Source organism: Artibeus jamaicensis, unplaced genomic scaffold, assembly GCF_021234435.1.
Source record: "Artibeus jamaicensis isolate MK-2021 breed Jamaican fruit bat unplaced genomic scaffold, CSHL_Jam_final scaffold_1964, whole genome shotgun sequence".
Taxonomy (NCBI): Eukaryota; Metazoa; Chordata; class Mammalia; order Chiroptera; family Phyllostomidae; genus Artibeus; species Artibeus jamaicensis.
Genome location: NW_026522030.1, coordinates 38,630,061 through 38,654,182, shown reverse-complemented (window position 1 = coordinate 38,654,182; position 24,122 = coordinate 38,630,061). Strand labels below are relative to the sequence as shown.

The following is a 24,122-nucleotide window of genomic DNA, read 5'->3' as shown; positions in this document are numbered from 1 at the left end:
AGATACCAAGTGAGTGAGCCTAGCCAATGCCCAGCTGACTCCAGCTGACTCCCAGAATCATGAAAAATAGTAAATGGTGGTGATTTGTTACACAGCAATAGATCATTGACATGGTGACTTAAAATGGTAACAATGTATTGGGTTGGTCAAAAAGTTCCTTTGGATTTTTTTCCTAAGATGGCTCTAGTACCTTAGTTGTCTTTAACTTCATTCAAAACAATTTTGTTAAATTGTACTGTGACAGTTGTCTTATCAGCATTCATTAAAAAAAAAACTTATCAAAATTGGTGAACTTTTGTGAAGCCATTTTAAGATTGAAGATGGAAGAAAATATGCAACATTTCCAGCATATTACACTTTATTATTTCAAGAAAGGTAAACATGCAAATGAAACGCAAAAAAAAAAAAAAAAGATTTGTGCAGTGTATGGGAAAGGTGCTGTGACTGATCGAATGTGTCAAAAGTGGTTTTTGAAGTTTTGTGCTAGAAATTTCTCATTGAATGATGTTCTGTGGTTGGGTAGACCAGCTGAAGTTGATAGTGATGAAATTAAGACATTAATTGAGAACAAGCATCATTATACCATAGGGGAGATAGCCAACATACTCAAAATATCCAAATTAGCCCTGGCTAGTGTGGCTCAGTGGATCGAGTGCTAGTCTGTGAACCAGGGGGCTGCAGGTGCGGTTCCCAGCTGGGGCACGTGTCTGGGTTGTGGGCTGGGTCCCCATTTGGGGGTATGCAAGAAATAACCACACATGATGCTTCTCTCCCTCACTTCCCTTCTTTTTGGAAATAAATAAATAAAACCTTAAAAATATATATATATCCAAATCAATAAAGCTATTGGTGAGAATGAAAAACGTGTCTTTTATTTTACAGAAAAAAACCACACAGACTTTTTGACCGACCCAATATTGTTTCTAGTGAATCTATCAGTTGGGTGGGTGGTTCTGCTGGTCTGAACCAAGCTTGGCTGATCTCACTTGGACTTGCTTGGGTCTCTGCACCCTGTCTGGGCAGGGTGGCCTCGGCTGCCATGATTCAGCTCTGCTTCACAGGGTCTTTCATCCTCCAGCGTGCCTGTTCTCAGAGTGATGGCAAGATTCTAAGAACAGAAGCAGAAATGCAGAAACTTTTTTAAAAATGGACTTTCTTTTTTAGAGCAGTTTTATGTTCACAACCGAGCACAGAGAGGGAAGGGACTACAAAGTCAGAGGGAGATTCTTACTTGGGGTCGTTAATGCTATCAAATCTACTACAAGGAATCTATTGTGTATTCCTTATAGGGGAATATTAAATAGCATAATTAATATTTTGGACTAAGGCCTGGAAAAATTGGAGAAATTATACTTGAAATAAAGTAAAACAATTAGATGAGTAGGTTGTTTTATTTTTATTTTTAAATGTTTCCAGGTTTCCTGGCCAAGTCATTATTGCTAGAGATATTGATCTTGGTTTCCTTCCAATAGAGGGTGACTTTCCCAAATTCTTGTTGATAAATTTGGAGAGAATCTGGAAGAAATATCAGGTTTTGCACTATGTGCTCCCTTGTTCCATTAATCACTCCACAGTAATGATGATCTTAAGGCTTTTGGTTGAGTGGTTTAGAGTCCCATTTAATAGCGTTAGCTCTCCAAATAGCCAGTGCTCAGTCAGTCTGCTTTGTGACTTCTCTCTGGACACTGAAAGCTGTGGGCATCTGTGCTTTAAAGGAATCACTCGGGTTCTTAGTGGGAAATGGGGGCTGTGTATGCACATGTATGTGCATTTGTACGGATCGTGTGTGACCACCTGTGATCCACTGGTGGATTGCCAGGGAATATTAAGAACTGACTTTGCATTCTGACTTACCACGGCCTCTCTGGGGAGCAAATTTATTTTCCTCTCCTGGGATTTCAGAGCAGACACTTGAAGAGCAGAGAAGGGGAGACTGGGATTACCATCCCCACGAACCAGCCTGCCTGCTACTGGCGCAGTGTGCTGCTGCCCCCTACCCAGTGATTCACACCAGGCCCATCCGGCCCTTCTGTGAGCTGCTCCTCTTTCCTCCACTGCCCCTCTGTGGACCCCAAATTGAATTTTGTTAATCCGGTGTTTGTTATTTCTTGTGCAGGAATCGGGAGTCAAGGAACCTGTGTCCTGGCCCTTGAGTCACTTAGTAGCTTTGGGTGTTCCTTTTCTCTTCTGTAAAATGAGCAGCCTGGACTAGACATGTGTCCCTGCTCTAGCTTTGAAGACTTAGGTGCCAGTATAAAACCAGACACACATCACTGGGTCCTAAATAAGTGACGCCCTAAAACCTCGGATACATCTGGAAGAAGTAGACTGCGAAAAGTCTAAGAATAAAGGTGTTTGTGTTGACAAGGAGTTAGTGCACTCCACTCTGAGCTGATATTACACCATAACCAGCTTCCCCAGGGGCGGGGTGGGAGGTACAAAAAGATTTCGGAACTGAAAAGAATAGTTTACTGACAGTTATATTGGCTCACCTGGCCAGCGATATTTGAGGACAAGGACAATGAGTTGTTGGTTTTCCACGTACTGAACGTATCCCACGTTTTCCATCAGTGTTGCTTTTATTTTATTTTTTTAAACAAGGGTAAAATGGAAGGAAGTAATGAGGCTGAGAAATAGTACTTGCTTTGATTAATCTGGGAGACATCTGCTACCTACCTTTCGGTTCCTATTTAGTAAATTTAGCTATTTCCATGACAGCACCCCTGCCCCGCCGCAGGACAGTCCTTTAGATCCGCTCCTGCCCGTTCTGTAACTAGACTGACAGCAGATGGGAACACAAGTGCCCCACGCCCACTCAGCGCTCTCCGGGGGATTTGGTCCCCACCACCCATCACAGCCTTTGCGCTTTACGTCCTGCCTTCTCTCTACTAGGATCCGCTCGCCAATTCTTCTCTACCTGTTGGGTAGGTCTTATTTCCTGGGAACACTTACTGTTTTTAGAAGGGGACACACCGTCCCTTTCTGGTGGAGGGGGCACCAGTGCTTCAGTGAGGGAATTGCAGGAAGCGGAGTCCAGTGGGCAGGAGACCGGGCGACTCAGTGCAGAGTTCAACTGCCTGAGGATGGGGGGAGCCCTATCCCAAACACAGTCCTGTTTAGCCAGGACGCAGGATTTTGAGAACTGCCGGGAAGCTCCTGTCTAGCTCTGGAGTCGTATAGGATTCGGTCCGCCTCACCCCCGCTCTCCGTCCCGGGTATCATCCGACCGCGGGTCCGAGAGCCGAGTCCACGTGCGACCACTCTGGAGCTCAGTCCGACTTCCGCGGAGGATGCCGCCGGGCTGCTGCTCTAAACCGGTCTGGCTTCCCTGCAGGGCGTGCGGGATAGAGCAAGGGGGTGGAGAGAAAAGGGGAAGAGCTTGGGCGGCCGGCGGGCGGGGCCTGCAGCCTCCCGGAGCCGCGGCAGTCACCGAGCAGTCTTCTTTCTCTGCGCCTCTCTCCGACTCCAACGCGTACTGCGCCGGGACCCGCGCCCCAATCGGGGGGCGCCGCTGCTCCCGGGCTTCGGGCCTGCGATAGCGCGGCTGCAAGGCTGCGCGGGCTGTGGAGCTGTTTCTAGAGGCTGGTGGTTTGGTGACCGTTCGCTGCTCTGTCTGACCGACGGACTAGCGGGGAAGGAAGGGGAAAGAGGGGACACACACACTCGCCGCGGCGCGCGCGCATTGCACACTAGCAGCCGCGCGCCCCCGGCGAGGCGCGTCCGGCGCAGTTTGGCCCCGCGGCTCGGGCCCCAGCACCTGCCGGCTCTCAGCTCAGCGCTCCGGCCCCGCCCCCAGCCAGCGGACCCTCCAGCGCCTGGCCCGCCCTGCTGTGCCGTCGCGGTGGGGAATCAACAGCACCCCGATAACTTGCCGACTGTGGCGCAACTGGTCTCGACAACGGAGGCGCTCGAATGCTGCCCGAGTGAGGTAAGTTTCCTGCGCGTCCCCGGCCCCTCCTCCCTGGACCCTTCTTCTGGGCTTGGGCTTAGGGACTCTGTTGGCTCTGAACGAATCCTGGAGGTCTCTTCACGCTCCCACTGTGTCTGCGTTGTGCTGGGGGTAGGCTAAAGGGGGTGCTACCGAAGCGGGACATTCATTCCGCGGGGGCCACAGCTGCGCGCTCCCCGCCGTCACTCACCAGCTCGCCACTCCGATCCCGGGGCCGCAGTGACACCGGGGGTTCATTCTGGGTTCACTTATTCAGGAGCCCCGTCCTTTTTTCGGGGGAACGCGCTGAATTTGGCGATATTGGGAGACATCTCCCACCACCCTCCCCCAGTATTAATCAGCGGCGAACTTGTTAGGCACCCCTGGGATCTCAAGAGGGGCTTTCAAGTCGGTGTTCTGGTCATTTCTGGCACTGGAGCCGGATTGAACAGGTGCGGTATGGTTCCAGCCTAAATGCTACAACAGACTTAGCATTTCCTTATCTTCTCCCCTAGCCCCGTCAACGTGACACTTCAACAGCTGGGGCAGGAGGGTGGGAGAGATGGGGCGAGGGGCGGAACTGAGAGAGAGACTGACCGGGTTTGATTTGTCAGGCCAGAGCCAGGAGTTGCCAAAACAGAAGACAACAAAAGTCTGCTAATCGCTCATCTATGCAAATGAGCCTGTTGTCCTTTCTTATCCCCCACCTCGCTCGTTTATTTGTCTCACGTGCACAGCGTGGTTGGGTAGAAACCCGTTCCAAAGAAGTTGTTTGGGTAGGCTGATGAATTCTTTCGTCTTGTGTACCGCAATCAGGGCTCTCAACAAGGAAATGCTAGTTACTCTGATGCTTTTTAAAGGCAAGAGTGTTGCAGACCAAAAATACCGCCCTCTCCCCAACACTTTTCTATGAAATTCTCAGCCTGCTGGAGACCCTAGCTACAAGATGAATGACTCCTGAGGGACCGGTTGGGCTTCATAATGTGTTATTAAGTCTTCTGCAAAAAAGAAGCGGTCCCCTCATTAGTATTCCTGAGTGGAGGTTTGGGGAACCGCTGTTGCCCCTCTGGTGAAGATCATCCACCCAGGCTTCTCCCTTGTTCTGTGGAAAGGCTGGTGTTCTGCAGCCCAGAGGAGAAAAGCAGAAGGGTTTGTTTCATTACCACTCTGATGTGAAGTAGAATAGTGTTCACAGGAGCTTTTGTCAGAGTATTTCCAACTGAAAGGCAGCCTTGGAAAAAAAAAAAGCCTTTCTCAGTCAACTTCATGCCAGTGGGAAGTTGAATAAGCATCATCACAGCTCCAGATGATCTGGAGCTGAGGGAAATGGTGCCTCTGTGTGCAGTAATATGAGCAGAGACTTATGAAGACTGATGAGAAAGCTGGGAAGTCTGAGACTGATGCGTAATGATGTCTTAAGAAGGAAAGTATTAAGAGCTGGAAGATTAAACCACATTCCTTTTTGTCTAAATTAACACTAGACGGATTTAATAATAACACTTTAAATTTGCATCAGTGCCTTACTATTTGTAAGTGCTTGTCAGTGTTCTCACTTGATTCTGACCACGTCTAAGAGATGCAGGACAAAGGTTATGAACCTGATATTCACAGGAGGAACGTGAGGCTCACAGGTCCAGGGTCTTAGCATGGTAACAAGTGGCTGGAATTGGGGTCACAGCAAGGTTCTTTGAAATACCCATACCATCACCACTGTCAGCACCCAGTGCTGGTTTTGTACTTGGATAACGTTTTTGCAATGCCCACAGCTTCTGCATTTATTTTTTTTCTGCACAGTCTTACTGTGAATTACTGTTCACACTTGACAGATGAGGATACTGAGGTTTAGACAGGTGATGGGAGTTGTCCATGGTTTCATGTCTAATCCAATGGAGTGTATAAGGCTAGAACTCAGAACTCCTCATGCCTACCCTATTGCTTTGTAGATGATGCCATTGTTCCACTTCTGATAGCAATTAGGACACATCACAGATGCTGCACTGCACTAGGGACTGTTAAGCATGCCTGCTGGTGACCTGGGTTCTAGTTCTGGCACTATCTTCGTCTGTATGACCTGGGCCAAATCATAGCACCTCTGAACCTTAAGACTCTCACATATAAAACAAGAGATTTGTGTTGAATTATCCTTCTCCTTCTAGTTTTAGTATTCTGCAATGTGCATCAGTATATTTGTAATCCAGTGTTATAATTTTCTCTACAGGGAAAAAAAGCCTTTTAGCCTTGTGTTACTACGGATTTAACCAATTATCTGTTTCATGTGTGATTTACTCCTCCCTCTCATTCACCACAGACCACTTACCCGTATTTTGTCCTGCGTAATGGGCATCCACGTTTTGTGAGCATTACACACAGGATTATTATGCCCATGTTATATAATCATCACCCCCATGTATAATGCACATCCTTATTTTTCCCTCAACAATTTGGGCAAAAAAGTGCATGTTACACACCGCAAAATATGGTAGTGAAGGGAAAGGAAATTCCAAGTGTACTTCAGCTCAGCATCTATGTTGTTTGGTATTACTATTTGATTTGAAAATATTCTGAGGGGCTGACCTACTCTGAAATACATGTCAGGATTTACTTGAAAATTCCGGACAGTCAACTCAGTACCTTTATTTGTTTAATTTTCAGTTTGGGGGTTTATATACTGTAAGTACTCAATAAATAGCTGTTGAATGAAAAAGGTGAATCAAATAACCCCTAAGGCAATCACAAGCATCTCATCATGTAAATTTCCAACATCTGCTGACCGTAGGATCATTTACCTACAAGAGTTGTGCCTCCTGAAGCTGGCAGGTAGAGGTGCCCATTGTTGCTCTCCTTCCTGAATACATCATATAAAGAAGAGTTGTTCTTATTCCATGTGGACAATAGACTCGTGTCATCTGTTACACTCTTTCACTTGCCTCCCCCAACTTTGTTTATAGCAAAGTTTTACCCATGGAAAAATATATTACTAGAAATTGACTTGTGTCATGTCATGAAAGCATGTGTCTTGAGAGGGAGAAACCAACCACTCTTTTTTAATATATGTATTTGAGTAAATTTCAGCACACTCTAATACCAGCTTGTGGTTTCAGAGGGGGAACCTAATTAACAAAACCAACCTAGTTTCTGTTCCCTTTAAGAATCCTCTTCTCTTTGCACCTCTTGTTTCTGTGTACTGAGTAGTGTTTCTGTACTTAGCAGAATGATGGCAAAGAGTTAGAATGGGTCTTAAATATTAGTAACAGACCCAGCCATTGGGGATGGAGGTGTATTTCTTTCTGATAAGAGACTTCAAATATTAACTAACTAGTTCAGACACTTGCACCTTTTATGGGTAAGACAGACAGCTGAGGCTTAGAGAGGTGAATTGGCTTGCTCAGAGTCACACAGGTGTTTAGCAGGGGTATCAGAGCTAGGGTGGAATTCTTAAGAAGCTTCACACTCAAGATTGTGCCGGGGGTTTATGGTGAAGGTGCATTTTTTCCTTTTAAGAAGAAAAAATGTGTCTGTTTTTATCTATTCCCAGTGTTTCTCTGGGCTGTATAGTAGAATCAGCAGACTCGGAATTAATACTTTGCTCCAACCAGTGCTTAGAGACAGAAGACTATTTGAATAGGAATACAAATGTATGCTGGTTTTCCCAGAGTATCTTCCTGGTAAATGAAGCCAGAAGCCAAAGGTGGCCCTCTCGTGTAGCCAATAAAGTCATAAATATGTATACATTTACTTTTCATTTTCATTTTGCTTGTACTTGTGTTAAATGGTGAGTCAGAACACTTAATATCCTGGAAAAATAGGGTTTTTTTTTCCCCTCTGGCTAGAGCCTTCATTAGTTACTCTGTAAAACACCAAGTTCTAAATGTGTTTGCTGCAGAAACATGTTCTCTTTTATCAAGTACATTAACTGGAGTTGGAAGGAGGCCTTTTATTTTTGTAGAAGCTGCCCAGTTAGAATTGTACATTATGTAGCTCAGCTGTTCATTTGTAGACTTTTCTGGAAATTCTAAAAGGAAGGCAAATAAGGGAGGAGAGAAACCTAGCCTTTTGTTTAGTATTTCTCTTTTAAAAAATATACTTCAAACTGAACCTATTGGTGAAATTTTTGCAGTGTACTGTATGGTAAACAATTACCTGCTGTTAAAGCATTTCATTCAGTCGTGTTCCTTTCAGTATAAAAGATTAGTCCAGGAAAAACAGGCTTGATTTTGTGATTGCCATTCTCAATTGTATTCACTTCTGTCTGACTTCATCAGTGTCATAGAAAGGAGACGATGATACAAGAAAACACAAGAATCCTACCCAAACTCGATTATTCTTGGGAAGATTTGAAACATAGATGACAATGGAGACAGTGACATGTTTAGTTAGCTGGCAGTGTCTTGGGATGATCATTTTAAGTGAAGACAAGCCCACATTTGAATGAACAACTCTGTGAAGTGCCTTCTTGCAGAAAGTCTTCTGTGTTGTTTATGGGGCTGACTAGATAGTGGGTGTGCAGTTTGTTTGGGAGAGTTTACAGAATAGGTGAGCAGTGAGGTCTTGGGACTTGTTTTCTCTAGGGGTTTGACGAAGTCAGTTGTGAAACTAACGAAACATAAAGCATCAGGTGTGCAGTGCGGCTCCCACTAAAAACAGGTGTGTGTGACTTTCAGTTGAGGTTCAGGCAAGGGTTGGAATTCAAGCACTGGGGGCCCAGGGAGGATAATTAACTTGACTTGAAACTAAAGTTCCAGGACTAAAGACAGGACTGTAGAGAGTTCATCCATTTTGTAAGAAAAAGGTGATATTTAAATCTTGGCCACTCAGTAATGTTGAGCAAGGGGGTTGCGAAGAAGATACAATTATAGCTAGCCGTAAAAAATGTGTTTCTTTGCTTTACAAGCACGAGAAATGCAGTAGATTCCATAGTGTGGTTTCAACATTTAATATGCACTTTTTTCCTTTCTTCCTTTAAAAACTAACAAAAAAGCACATGCCCACTATCATGTCGGTGGATCACTGGGTCATAACATTTGTTGACAAAGTCAGGAAACGAAAGAGCAGCAATCCAAAGAAGCAATATTATGACCTGCCTGAGGGAGTGGTAAGCACATCCTTGGTGTTCAGCTAATATTTGTCAATGGAAAAGGTTAGGCATTATGTTTTATTTATCTTTGCATTCTTGGAACTTAGCACTATGCCTGGCAAGTGGTGGGGATTTAATAAAAATGTATTGAACACTTTATGCATCCAAAAGAAAATCACTCATCACCTTGGGACATTTCATAATTATTCTAATGATTCTATTATTTTCTAGACCATTTAGAAATGTCAAGCAGGCTAGTTTCAATAGTTTATAGTGTCCTTCATTTTTCATCATAAATGGTATTTATTCATCAGACTGCCAACCTTTTTTTAACCAGCATGCCCAGGAATGACTTTTTATTTCTTTTCCTTAATAGAAGTAACAGTGTAAGTATGAAAGTTGTCACTCTGTTTATTATTCAATATTTATAAGCACTAATTAAACATATTTTTAAAGCACCTGGAGTGGTTTCATAGTGAGTTTGGCCCAGGGTGCACAGATAAGAATGGACTTTAAGCTTCCCTAAGTTAATCATTTTAAATGTCATCTGCTCTTGAGGCCTCCTTTGATCATCTAACCTGAAGGGGACCCTCTTCATAGGGTTTCTTTCATTCATCACAATGGACACGTTTATGTATTTTACTTGATTTTCTACTACCTTTGCCCAAACTCACACTCAACCCAAGATTATAGACTTTCTGAAGTCATGATTCTTGAACACTCTTTTTTTTTTTTTTTTACATGTAGTAGGCACCCAGTAAATATTTAAATGAGTGAGTAAGTCCCATCCACCCTGTCAAGATGAACTGGGCCACTGATAAGCTAACTCACGCCGAACGGGTTTAGCTGTGAAGACAGTTTTTAAATTAGGAACTGCTTATGAGAGCAGTTCTGTGACAATGACAACCAAGTCCCCCAAGAGGAGGTACAGTGCTTGTGTAGGTGAATAAATTTTGGCATAAGGGTGAAGCCGTATCTCTAAAGAGTTACTTCTTTTCATTTACTCAAAAGTAACTAGTGGAGTACAGATACGTAGAAACTATCAAGCATAAAACAGAACATTCCAAAACTATTAAAATGGGCTCCAAAAGTAGCGAAATCATAAACATACGTAATTCTTAACTGAGACACCTTGTTGCTAATATACAAGGCCAGCCTTATGACACTTTAGGTGAACACTCCCCACGCTTTCTTTAACTGTTAGATGCTTCAGTAGGCCGGTACCAGAGAAGAAGTTCTCAGGGGTGGCATCTGGACCACCTCCGGCAGCAGCATGTGTTGGACACACACGTTATAAACCAGACCAACTGAGTCAGGAATTCTGGGGGTGAGGATCAGGGCTCTGAGTGTCCACAGGCCTCCTTGTGATTCTGATACACACTTGATATTGGTAGGAAACGTTAAACCCATTGCTTAACATACAGAATAAGCCTCCTGAAGTGCTTGGTATTCCCAGAAAAATCCAAGGGTGTGTGGAGAGGATGCCATCTGCCTGCTCTGCTAGAAATACCAGGACAAGTAGATTGAGCTCCATCTTGCACACCAAGGGGTTGCAGGTTCGATTCCCAGTCGGGGCACATGCCTGAGTTGCAGGCCAGGTTCCCCTGTTAGGGTTGTGTGAGAGGCAACCAATCAATGTATCTCTCACACATTGGCGTTTCTTTCCCTCTTTCTCCCTCTGTTCCCCTCTCTCTAAGAAGTAAATAAATAAAAATCTAAAAAAAAAAAATGCCAGGGGAAAATATAACCAGAGCTATGGCTTTTCTCAGAGCTATGTGGATCACAAGAGAATAAATGTATATGACTGGATTGGATATCTAGGACTTTCAATAGGACAAAAAAACTCTTGATGGTCGCTGGCCCTGCCAGGTAATGGGTACTCCCCAAACTGGGAGACAGACCAGGGTATGTGGGTGATGAGGGTAAGAAGGGTTCTGTGCATAACTTGTATTTGGGTCACTTCAGTGTTTGGGTCACTTCAGTAGGATTCGAGGTGGAAGAATGATTTCGAGAGCTAGTGGTTTTCTCGCAAGAGGAAATGGTGGTTTACTGACAGTTCTCAGAATATTTCAGGTCAGTTTAATATATTAGATACTGATGGATGCTATGCAGTGTACAAAGAGCATGAATGTGTTTCTGGCTTCACTTGGCTGAGCACTGGTACTCTCCCAGGCCCTTTTCTAGTGCTGTTACTTTTCACCTTCACTGTGTCCTGGATGATAGAAGGGGAAATGGAAACCTCGCCCGGTTAGATGTATGCTCATGTGCACAGGGATGGTTCCAGCCCTGACTTTTCTGATTTTAAAGCCCACGTTCTTTTGTCTGCTTCATGCAGCTGCACCTTGAATTGTAGTTTTGGAAGAAGAATTTTTTAAGAAAAAGAAAACATAAGGGAACCTAGAATTTCTATCTGTGAGCTCTAGATTACACTTGGATATCCCAAAGGCACCTCCAGTTCTACATGCCCAAGACCAGAGGCATGATCTTTTCTCTCCATACCTGGTCCTGGTGTGGCCCAGCTCCGTGATGGGCACCACTAGCTACCACCTGGCCCAAGGCAGAGACCTGGGGCCATCCTTGACCCCCATCTGCTTCTCATTGTTCCTGCTGATTCTGTCCTAGGCCATCTTTACATTCCTCTGCTGGATTCTAGCCATAGCTCCCCCGCACTCCTGAGTCCATGCTGGCTCCCCTCTGATCCATCATCCAAACTCCAGCCAGAGCAATTGAGATGGCTAAACTGTGTTGGCCAGATCCTTCCTCCCACGCCCATTTACGCAAAAGCCCTCATGAGAGTAGACACCTTCGGGCCTTTTGAACTCCTGTACAACCTCTAAGGACTTCCTCTTCTAAACAGCACCCTACCCCCTATGCTTTTGGTCTCTTGGTGTGCAGTTAGGCCCACAGTGGTAACTAAGCTTACAGGCAAGGGATGCAGACTTCAGGGTGACCCTAGGGACCAGCCCAAAGCAAATTTTTAGAGTGACCCTGGAATCCCTGAGCTGCTCTCACCCATTCAAACAGGAAGCAGAAGCTCAAAGACTGCTGATTAGGTAAGAGAAAAGCAGTTGAGGGTGAAGTTACTTGGAGGCTAAAACTATTAGCTTAGGTATCTTTAGGATGAAATAAGAAACAGGATTGTAGGGTCCTGTAGAAACCAGTTAACATAAATTGGTCTAAACAAAGCTGGCATTAATCTTTGCGCCTGAGTTTTTTTCATTTGCTCAGTGTCACTTGCACTGTAAATAAGAGAAGCAGCAAACTGTCTTAGTTCAGGCTACTGTAACAAAGTACTGTAGACTGGGTAGCTTATAAGCAACAGAGACTTATTTTTCATGGTTCTTTTGGAGGCTGGAGGCTATCATGGTTGAGTTCTGATGAGAACCCTCTCCTGGGCTGCAGACTGCCAACTTCTCATTGCATCCTCATGTGGAAAGAAAGCTCTCTGCGGCCTATTTTATAAGGCACTAATCCCATTCGTAAGGGCCTCACCCACGTGACCTATTTAACATCTCCCCAAACTCCCCCTCCTAATATCATCACATTGGAAGTTAGGGTTTCAACTTTGGGGGCACACAAATATTCAGACCATCATGCAACCCTTTATGGCTAAGTTAGTGCCCTTTAAGAAGCACATTATAAACTGTAACTCCATGTAGATATAGACATATAAATAATTATATTTAAAATAAAGACTTCATGGAATGATGCTTAGTTATACTACATGAAACATGCTCTGGTATTTTCTGATATGTTCCCTCCTGCCAAACACTGGTCATGATCCTGCAACTTGATTATACTCGCCATTGATGGGCGGAGACCTGCAATTTGTTCTTTTTAATTTTTATTTTACTTAATCTGTACTGTATTTTTTCATGACCATTTAGTCCCCTCATACTCCCCTCCCCGCACATGGTTGTCCGTGTCCACGAGTCCTTTTTCCTTTTTGCTCAGTCCCCCTACTCCTTAACCACTCCCTACACTAGCTGTCATCTGCTCTCCATATATGAGTCTCTGATTGTTGTTAGTTCAGTTTTTCATTAGATTCCACATATGAGTGAGATCATATGGCATTTGTCTTTCTCTGACTGGCTTATTTCACTCAGCATAATGTTCTCCAGGTCCATTCGTACTGTCACAAAGGGTAAATTTTCTTCTTTTTTAACGACCGGGTACAATTCCATTGTGTAGATGTCCCATAGTTGTTTTATGCACCCATCTATGGATGGACACTTGGGCTGCTTCCCTGTCTTGGGGACTGTAGATAACACTGCAATGAACATAGAGGTGCTTATGTTCTTTCAAATTAGTGTTTTGAGTTCCTTCGGATATATCCGCAAAAGTGGTATCACTGGGTCAGAAAGGCAGATCCAGTTTTCATTTTTGAGCTATCACCACACTGCTTTCCACAGTGGCTGCACCGGTCTGCGTCTCCACCAGCAGTGCCAAAGGAGATGGGTGTTTCGGGGTACTCTAAAACTCCACGTCCTTTCCCCACATCCTCACCAGCACTTGGCGTTTGTCGATTTATTGATGATAACCTTCCCGACAGGTGTGAGATGGTATCTCATTGTGCTTTTGATTTGCATTTCTCTGATGACTAGTGACAGTGAGCATCTTTTCATATGTCTGTTGGCCCTGTGCGTGTCCTTAAAGAAGTGTCTCGTCAGGCCCTTTGCCCGTTTTTTAATTGGGTTGTTTGTTTTGGGGGTGTTGAGTTTTGTAAGTACTTTATAAATTTTGGATGTTAACCCCTTCCTAGATATGTCTATCAGCAAATATGTTCCCCCATTCTGTGGGTTGTCTTTTTATTTTGTTGATGTTTTCCTTTGCTGTGCAAACACTTTTCGTTCGGTAAGTTTTTTAGTCCCATTTGTTTATTTTTTCCTCTGTTTCCCTTGCCGGGGAGATACATCCAATAATAGATTTCTACTGGCAGTGTTTCCATCTGAGATTTTGCTGCCTGTGTTTTCTTCTAGGATTTTTATGGTTGCATGAGACCTGCAATTTGGAAAGCACGATCCTAGTTTATTGTCCCTTCTGGTGCCGCCTGTGTGGGAGCTCAGGCCACGGGCACGCCCTCGTTGAGGTGCTGACCATGACTCCTCATCCAGGGGGTTCAGGGAGGGCTGTGAGTTAACAATGTTACAAAGCTCCCCCTGCCAGGTTTGAATTGCCATCTAGAAAACACTGGAGAGTAGGCATCTGATAGCATTGGGGGAAAGTAACTCCTAAGGCTGCCTTGTCTGTTACACAGGATAAATAAGCTGCAGTGATGAAATATGGCCTTTTAACTAGGGTAATTTTCATGTAATGCTCACCCTAAAGTTGATACTGATTTAGTTTAACATGAATACTGTACAAAAAATACCCTCCCTTTAAAAATATTTCAAGAACAGTTTGACAGCATACTTTTCTTCCTGCCTGAAATACATTGAGACATCAAGCCTGACCATTTTTAATTGGCCTTTCAAGCACCAAATGAAAGTAGCCTCAAACAGGGAACTCTTGGCTACTCAGAATTTTGGGGCAGGCTTTTAATTCTAGAATACATTTCCTGATTACGAAGGGTTTGCTTGCTTCATTAAGTGTCCAAATTTATTATAGCCAATTTTCGTATAGGAAATTTCCCCAAAGTTGTCACAACTTTTTCTGATTTTTAAAAAGATTTTACAGCACAGGGTGTCTTTTTTGCTATGACAAAGTGACGTTATTATCCATTCAAAGACGTGAGGCTCTTGCCCCTGAAGCCCTACTTTACTACTCTCAAAAATCTTACTGCCTTTACTTGATTATTTGGAGGGGGAGGGCGGGGTGATGTTTCTGTGGCTCAGCCTGGTCACCCCTTCACTCGTTTGTTGCTGAGACTCTGTAATGGCCTCAGGACCCAGGTAACCCCCAACGTGTCTGAGTCGTGTTTCCTTCGTAGATTCAGATAACGCATTGTGATTGACTTTTTCCTTAAGGCAAAAAAGTTTTTGAGGGAGGGCCTTAAGAGTTCCATTTGTAAAGCAAGCAAGCTTTAGTTTTTTTCTTGTTCACTTCATTGGCCAAAAAAAGAGTGTGTTTTCCTCATGTTGTTTTTGGGCTATTCTGTTAAATAAAGTGCTGCCTTTTTAGACTGAGAGATATTTATTTGTGGTTTCTTTTTTCCTTTTATAAAAGAGTTATGTGTTCACTACATTATGGTCTAAAGCACACTTTCATAGACTTTTTCATTTAACTTAGAGCAGTAATTTATGGTTGATTGGTAACAGCTTCATTTTTAATGTTTTATTACTTGAGAGGGTATAGATTGCCAAGGGTATTTCTCTTTCCATTGGAGAAATTGCATAGAAAATTTCCCCAAGTTTCCTGATGTCCATCTTCCATGGGAAAACAAACTTTAATATCTGCAACAAAACAAGAAAACTGAATATGAAATGTTTTACTTACTGTTAAGGAGTGATGTGAACCAGACTGTTCTTAGGTTTATGAATTCATTATATGAAAACAAAAGAACCCACAATAGCAGTATTGTTCTGGCAGGCTATATTTAAATGATGCCCTTTTATTGTTTTTCCCAAGACATAGTTTAAACAGAATGGTGAAGATTTATGGAAAATGGAGTAAGTGGGAAATCAGTCTCTTATACTAGGGACTAAGAGAGAAACATAACTTTTGTTTTTGGTTGTTTATAGAAAACAGAATGGAATTTCAGCTCTTAAGCTTTGTGTACATTTGGGCTTCATTATTTAGTTTTGCACTTTCTCAGAAACTCCCTCTCCTGTTTGGCAATTTATAATGTAAACACGACGCATCGTTTCATTTTGTGCAGACCTTATATAAGGAATAGTCACTTTCCACATATGTCAGAAGACTTCTGGAAGAGTCTTATTATTTATTTGTTTATTTATTCTTTTTTTATTGGGTGCTTTGTAGATGTCACACAGGTCTAAAAGATATACTGTTAAATAATTATTTAAAAACTGGTCAGGACTAAGTGCCCAATCAGAGCTCCAAACCAGAAGCAGAAAGAAAGTCGGCAGTGGGTTGGGGGTATTCCTCCAGCATCACCAAAACCCAGAAAAGTAGGATCCTAAGCTCCTTCGTGGATCAGTCAGGAAGTGGGCCCTCGGGCTAATGCTCAGGTGCCCCGTTGTTGTCAGGAACCAGCAAGGGCCTGGCAGAAACAGCCAATGGAGTCCAAACATGGACAAAAAATACTGGAAGGAGAGGAAAAGGAGAAGTACTGTCCAGTTATAGATAGCATCAGAGAATGCAGCTAAGGCAGGAGGGGGAAGGGGAGAGGCTGGGAAGAGGTATCACGGCAATGCAGGAGTGTGGCCCAGGGGCGCTCACATTGTGGGTTCTCCTGGTGAGCTTGGGCTTCTCACCCACCAGCTTGGACTTGAGGTGCTCCTCGCAGGCAGGATGTCTCCAGGCCACCTGGGGATTGCTTCTCACAGACCCAGATTTCCTGTGCTGCCCACTAACTGAGTCTGAAATCATGGCTGACCAACATCATACCACCCTCAAACTCATTGGTGGCATTTGTCAGCCTGTTGATGGTCTCAATATCCAGGCAATTCGTGGGCTTGTCCAGGAAGAGCATGTTGGGGTTCTGCCAGGCCAGCCAGGCCAGACACACTCAGCACTTCTGCTCGCCAGACAGGCTCTGCGCCTGGCTCACCCACTGCTTCCCCATGAGACCATGTAGCCCAGAGACCTCTCCCCTCTCTTATCCGTGATCTCCAGGTAGCACTTCATCATGTTATCCAAAGAAGAGAGGTGTAAGTCCAGCTGCTCTTGTAACGCCTCATGAAAGTGTTTTCAGATCATCCCATCTGTGGGTAGTAGCTCTCCAGTTAGCAGCTTCAGAAGAGTTGACTTTGCTGCTCCACTGGGCCCTGCCAAAGCCATTTATATGTCAAGATCAATACCAAATTCTAGATTGTTGTACAACAGATGCAAGGCCCATCTTTTGTGTATTTGAGGCTCACATTCTGCGCCATAATGATGGTGGAAGGATCTTGCCACATGGTGGGTAAAAAAATGACAGTGTCTTGTCTCTCTGTCAGTCTCAGTGCTATTCTTTTCTGTATGGTCCTTGTTGTGGGCTTGCCGGTCCAGCTTAACACTGCCTTAGCCAAACCTAGCAATGTATTTCTTCATATGCTCACAAAGCTGATCTTGCTCCTGGTGAAATCTCTTCATCTGGTGCTCCTCCAGCTCCAGCCATGTCTTCATATACTGATCATAGTTACCCATGTGATACTTCAGTTTCTTGTGCTCGAGAATGAGGTTGGTACAGACACCATTCAGAAAGTCCTGGGAACTGGAGATGAAGGCCAGATGTGCTTAAAAGTCTTTAGTTCTTCTCCCAACCACACACAAGCATTGAGGTCCAGGTGGTTGTGCGTAAGGGAATGGGAGGAGTAGAAGAAGATGATTCTCTGGCTTTTGGCTTGAGTGGCCAGAGAGATTGGAAAATGATGATTAACTGAGAGAATTTGGAAGAGGCAGCATATCTGTAGTGGCAGAGATGTGTTGATGCATCCAACTTTGAATGTGCACTTGGTATTCCCATGCAGCCGTAAGGAGAGAGGTCCATGATGGAGACACTGGCTGTGTGATGGGCGCTGGTCTGTGGGCAGTGATTCAAGCCATGGGAGTGGATGAGGTTGAGTTACCTGCAGGACATCCAGGTGGAGGGTCTAGAAGGAAGTTGTTGACTGTGGGTGGAAGGAAACAGGCCCATGGTGGAGACAGAGTATCATGTTCTCTCACCAATGATTATAGCCACCAGATTAAACGAGACTTCCCTGAGAAAGTTTGTAGACTCAGAAGAGAAAATGTCTGAGAAAAACATCACTTCCTGATTGTCATTTGCAATGTCATTTCTTCATATTCCATTTTTTTTCTTACTAAATCTTAATCTTCTATTTCCTTTTCTGTCATGAAAATCACATCAGATTTTCATGACACTGTTCCGTTCGATGTCACTGTTCCATAGAAGGGTTCTCTGACCCCCACACCTGCCCGGAGTGATTTCTCAGACATTCCCTTCGGAATTCTTACTCTTCTGACTCTTTTGGAGCTTTTTTTGAAGCTGACTTTTCGGTGGCTCTACACTTATCTCTCAGAGCAGACTTGAGTCCTGACAGCCGAGACCACATCTTCTCTGCTTTGTGTTTCCCGCCCAGCCTCTCAGCTCCAGTGTCTTCTACATGATAGCTGCTCCTACTGCTTTTTGATTATTTTTATTCTCCTCCAGCAGAATGAAGTGAAAAGGGGACAACTCAAAGGTCTAGAAGAATTTATATCAGCTAATGTACCTGAACTAAATTGAAAATGCCTGCTTACAATGTGTTTGTAAGAACATTCTATTTCTCACTAAAAAAAAAAAAAGAAAGAAAAAACTTAATTAGCAAAACAGTTCACAAAATCCATTCTTGTCATTTACCACTCTTGTCAAAATTCTTGTCATTTATCATTCTCACTCCATGAAACTTTCAGAGGAAAAGAATATATCTTTTGGCAGCGCCACTGCTATTGCTTATTGTGAGTGGAGTTTATCTCCTGGTTTCATTGGGTTGAACTTCCTGCTGTTTTTAAACGACATTTTGCATACATTTGCACAGGCTGAGTCTGGATGCAGCTGAGAGCTGTGGTCCAAGAAGCAGGTATTCTGGCTTATCCTGCCTTTTTCCTGACACTTTAGTGACCCCTGATTCAGTGGCTTGATCTCTTTTCTGCCTTTTTCTCCCCTCATCTGTGGTATGAGAATCTGTACACTGGTTCCTAGCCTTGTTCAGAAGCACATTGTGAAGCCAGCTAGAATGATGGCCTTCAAGGTCCTTAGAACAAAAGCATCATGCACGTTGGAGAATTTATTTCATAAGAATTACAGCAGGAGGTCAGGCTGCAGACAGCCACATTTATAACCCCTGGGTAAGCAGGCCTGAAGCAAAGCATGTGTCATTTGCTGAGGTTCTTATAAAAGAAGGGCTCCCCCCTATTCCCAGAGGCCAAGCATACCAGTGAGATGCTTTGCTAAAATTCTTATCAGAGTTCAGGGATTTAAATACACCCTCATGATGGATGAATAGAGCAATGAACTTTTATCTTTAAAAAGATGAATCTTGGGCATAGGTTTGTTGAAGAAGGCAAAACTCATGTTTACCTGTTAAAGAAAAGGAATGCTGGTGGGCAGCTAATAATTCATATGGTAGAGTCCAAACTAGGTCATGATGCTCAGTGTATTAAACAAATCATTGCTTATTCAATTTAGATTGTGTGGTTTGTGGTTGTTGTCACCATACTCTACAGTTCCTATCGCCATGCCTGATGTTGAAAGCTGGTCATGTTTTGATTGATGCCTATTTAGATGGATTAAGAGAAGCTTCCAGAAGTCTTCCAGAAAGCCTCTTAACACCTGTGGAAACTTTAAGGCTCTTTGAGGTTAATTGGACATTCCTTGAATGTTAATGAAAACTTCAATTAATAATACGAATATTCATAGTTTGTTGACTTGTGTCAAATGGCAGAGGGGTTTGACTGGAGTTAATGACATATAGGTAGTACTGATCAAAATGAGGGGAACTTGTAGAGTTTAACACTGATAGCATAGGGATCACAACATTGGTTCTATAAGAACTAAGGGAGCAAAATCTTAATTCCTTACCGAGCTTGGCAGTGAGCACAGTGGCATAATCATAATTGTACTTCGTTTGTTCATTTTCTGCCCTTACAGTCAGCCTATGCACTAAGCACGGTGGACTTTATTATGCTTGCAAGTCAGATTGCAAATAGCAGCAACTTCAACACAGTGAAAGAATAGGTAACAAAAGGTCAGATGTCGAAGCAGAGGGGAGGAGTGAGCATGCTAATATTCTCATCTCCTAAAACTAAGGAGTAATCACCCTACAGTCATTAAAAGTTGGTGAAATTCCAGCCCTGGCCAGGGGACTCAGTTGGTTGGAGTGTCATTCCATTCACCAAAAGGTTGCAGGCTCAATTCCCTGTCAGGGCACATGACTAGGTTGCAGGTTCTATCCCTGGTTGGGAACATATATGGGAGGCAACCAATCAATCTCTCTCTCTCTCTCATACCCCTTCTTCTCTCTCTAAAATCAATAAACATATCCTTGGGTGAGGCTTTTTTAAAAAGATGGTGGAATTATAGAGTGAGTGTGCCGTCTTGCATTCCCACTGGTGGCACATGAGAGTTCCGGTTGCTCCACAGCTTCATCGCACTTGGTGTGGTGAGACTTTTTCATTTCATATATTTTAATGTGTATAGTCATGGTTCACTGAGGTTTTAAATTGTATTTCTGTAGTGGCTAATGGTGTTGAGCTTCTTTGCGTGCATTTATTTGCCATCCTTGTATTTTCTTTGGTGAGTTGTTAAACTTTGTATTAATTCTAGTAACTTTAGTAGCATCATAGATGCTAGTAGCATCTAGTAGCATCATAGAATTTTTTTTTACATAGCTAATCAGGTTTTCTGTAAATAAAGACAGTTTTACTGGAAAAATAGTTGGAAACACAAATGAAGATTTAAGTACTTAAAATTATAAAGATTATAAACAGAGAAATTAAAACAACAATAGATCAAACTTTTGGTGGAGACCTGGGGAAAATAGGGAGAAGGTTCCTAGTAAGAATCATGAAAAAGAGATTTAAGGAGGTGGTCAAAAGTTAAGGAGATAAGCACAACAAAACAGAACATTTTATGATTAATCGTCTTGGAAGAATGGAATTAATGGCAGGAACAGGAAAATCAGGAAATGGCTGTTCTAGAATCAGATACCCGGAGCTGACTCGTGGTTGCCAGAGTAGGGGGAGGGGGTTGAGGGACCAGGTGAAAGAAGTGAAAGGATTAAGAAGTGCAAATGGATAGTTAGAGTATAGTCACAAAGATGTAAAGTACAGCGTAGGGAATATAGTCAATAATAGTGTAATAAATCGGTAAATCCAGGAGCTGGTTCTTTGAAAAGATAAACAAAATCAACAAGCCTTTAACCAGATTCATTAAAGAAAAAAGAGGACCCAAATGAATAAAATCAGAAATGAAAGAGGAGAAATTACAACTGATACCACAGAAATACAAAAGATTGTAAGAAATTACTATGAACAACTATATGCCAGGAAATTTGAAAACCTGGGTGAAATGGACAAATTTCTAGAACCAAGAAGAAGCAGAAAGCCTAAACAGACTGATAACAACTGGTGAAATTGAAGCAGTAATGAAAAAACTCCCATCACACAAAAGCCCTGGACCAGACGGTTTCACAGGAGAATTTTACAAAACATTTAAGGAAGAACTAACTCCCATACTTCTCAGACTATTCCAAAAAAAATCTAAGAGGGAAGATTCCCAAACTCTTTTTATGAAGCCAGCATCATCCTAATCCCCAAACCAGACAAAGACACAACAAAGAAAGAAAACTATAGGCCAATATCGCTGATTAATGTAGACGCTAAAATCCTCAACAAAGAACTGGTGAACCATGTCTAGCACTATGTTAAAATCATCATACACAATGATCAAGTGGATTTATCCCCAGAATGCAAAGATGGTACAATATTCGTAAGTCAATAAATGTAATACATCATAGAAACAAAAAGAAAAGACAAAAATCACGTGATCATATCAATAGATGTGGAAAAAGCATTTGTTAAGGTACACCATCCATTTATGATAAAAACACTCAGCAAAGTGGGAGTGGAGGGCACATTCCTAAACATAATAAAGGCCATATATGAAAGATCTATAGCCAACATCATACTCAGTGGACAAAAACTAAAAGCTTTGGCACTATGATCAGGAATGAGACAATGATGTCCACTTTCACCACTTCAATTCAACATAGTGTTAGAAGTCCTAGCCACAGCAGTCAGACAAGAAGAAGAAATAAAAGGCATCCAAAATAGAAAGGAGGAAGTAAAACTGTCATTTTTCACAGATAACATCATAGTGTACATAGAAAACACTAAAGACTCTACCAAAAAACTACTCAACCTAATAATTGAATGAATTTGGCAAAACAGTGGGCTATAAAGTCCATATTCAGAAATTGAAGGCATTTTTGTACACCAACAGATAAATATCAGAAACAGAAATCAGAGGGAAAAATCCCATTTGCTATAGCAACAAGAAAAATAAAGGAAGTAAAGATAAAGGAAGTAAAAGACCTTCACATAACAGTGAAGAAAGAAATTAAAGAAGACACAAATAAATGGAAGCACATACCATGTTCATGGATTGGAAGAATTAACATCAAAATGTCCATAATACCTAAAGCAATTTATAGATTCAGCTCAATCCCTATTAAATACCAATGACACATTTCACAGATAGAGAACAAACATTTCAAAAATTTATATGGAACCATAAACAACCGCAAACAGCTGCAGCAACTTTGAGAAAGAAGAACACAGTAGGAGGGATCACCGTACCTGACATCAAACTATATTACAAGGCCCCAGTAATCAAAACAGTCTAATACTGGCATAAGAACAAACACATAGATCAATGGAACAGAATAGAAAGCCCAGAAATAATCCACGTCTCTGTGGTCAATTAAGATTTGACAAAGGGGGAAGAAGCATAAAATAAAGTAAAAACAGCCTCTTCAACAAATGATGTTGAGACATCTGGACAGCTACATGCAGAAAAATGAAACTCGACCACCAACTTACACCATACACAAAAATAAAGTCAAGGTGGATGAAAGACTTAAATATAAGTCATGATGTCATAAAAGCCCTGGAAGAGAACACAGGTAGGAAAATCTCAGGTATTCCATACGGCAATATTTTCACTGATATTTCCCGTAGAGCAAGGATCATAAAGGAAAGAATAAATGAATTAGACGTCATAGAAACAAAAAGCTGCTGCATGGTTAAAGAAAACATCAGCAAAATGAAAAGGGAACCAACCATATGGGAAAGTGTATTTGCCAATGATATCTTGGACAAGGGTTTGATCTCCAAAATATATAAAGAACTCATTATGACTCCACTTCAGGAAGACAAACAACCCAATTAAAAAATGGGCAAAGGACCTGAACAGATACTTCTCCAAGGAGGATGTACAGAGGATCAGAGACATATGAAAGGATGCTCAGCACCACTAGCCATGAGAGAGATGCAAATTAAAACTACAGTGAAAGACCACTTCACACTGGTCAAAATGGCTATCAAAAACAAATCAACACACAAGTGCTGCCGAGGATGTGGAGAAAAGGGAGCCCTAGTGCACTGTTGGTGGGAATGTAGACTGGTGCAGCCACTGTGGAAGACAGAATGGAATTTCCTCAGAAAACTAAAAATGAAACTGCCTTTTGACCCAGCAATTTCACTGCTGGGTTTATACCCTAAGAATCCCAAAACACTAATTCAAAAGAACCTATGCACCCCAGTGTTCATAGCAGCACAATTTATAATAGCCAAGTGCTAGAAGCAGCCTAGGTGCCTATTAATAAATGAGTGGATCAAAAAACTGTGGTATATTTACACAATGGAATTCTATGCAGCAGAAAGAAAGGAGCTCCTACCCTTTGCAAGAGCATGGATGGGTCTGGAGAGCATTATGCTAAGTGAAGTAAGACAGGTGGTGAAAGACAAATACCATATGATCTCACCTATAACAGGAACCTAATCAACAAAACAAATAAGCAAGCAAAATATAAGCAGAAGCATTGAAATTAAGAACAAACTGACAGTTACCAGAGGGGAGGAGGGAGGGAAATAATAAGGGAAAGAAGAGAAAGGGTTGTTAAAGAACATGTTTAAAGGATGCATAAATAAAGCCAAAGGGGGATAGGATTACGGGTGGGAGGTAGGGGTGGGTGGGGCTGGGGAAAGTGGTGGTGGGAAAATGGAGACAACTGTATTCAAACATTAATAAAAAATGATAAAAAGTAATATTGTAATAACTATATGTGGTTCCAGGTGGGAACTGGAAATATTGGTGAGATCACTTTGTAAAGTACATAATTGTCTAACTACTATGCTGTACACCTGAAATGAAAACAAAATAATATAATTGAAAAAAACAAAGGAATGCCAGAATTACACCTGAAACTAATGTTATGTCATAATGTCAACTATAATTGGAAAATAAAAATTATT

General features: G+C 42.5%; 1 protein-coding gene, 1 long non-coding RNA gene and 1 pseudogene across 5 annotated transcripts in view; 1 reads left to right on the top strand and 2 right to left on the bottom strand.

Annotated features, from left to right (window-relative positions):
* Positions 1-850: 850 nt before the first annotated feature.
* On the bottom strand, positions 851-4,446 carry LOC128625771 (uncharacterized). 3 transcript variants are annotated; one of them, XR_008389911.1, is made up of 5 exons: positions 4,140-4,446; positions 2,953-3,625; positions 2,493-2,576; positions 1,855-1,910; positions 851-1,108 (listed from the first exon to the last, which is right to left on the bottom strand). It is a non-coding gene; the product is annotated as an uncharacterized LOC128625771 (long non-coding RNA). The 3 variants fall into 3 exon arrangements; XR_008389912.1 differs by lacking the exon at positions 2,493-2,576 and having other exon boundaries at positions 4,140-4,444; XR_008389910.1 differs by lacking the exons at positions 1,855-1,910; positions 2,493-2,576 and having other exon boundaries at positions 4,140-4,439.
* Positions 2,906-24,122, top strand: part of PIP5K1B (phosphatidylinositol-4-phosphate 5-kinase type 1 beta) — a 333,854-nt gene continuing 312,637 nt past the window's right edge. The window contains exon 1 of one of the 2 annotated variants that reach the window (XM_053656318.1): positions 2,906-2,924. The gene's annotated coding sequence lies outside the window, so the exon portion shown is untranslated. Of the gene's footprint in view, positions 2,925-3,619; positions 3,929-24,122 lie in introns of those variants that run through there. The other variant, XM_053656317.1, reaches the window with a different exon arrangement.
* Positions 16,254-18,478, bottom strand: LOC119063984 (ATP-binding cassette sub-family F member 2-like; annotated as a pseudogene).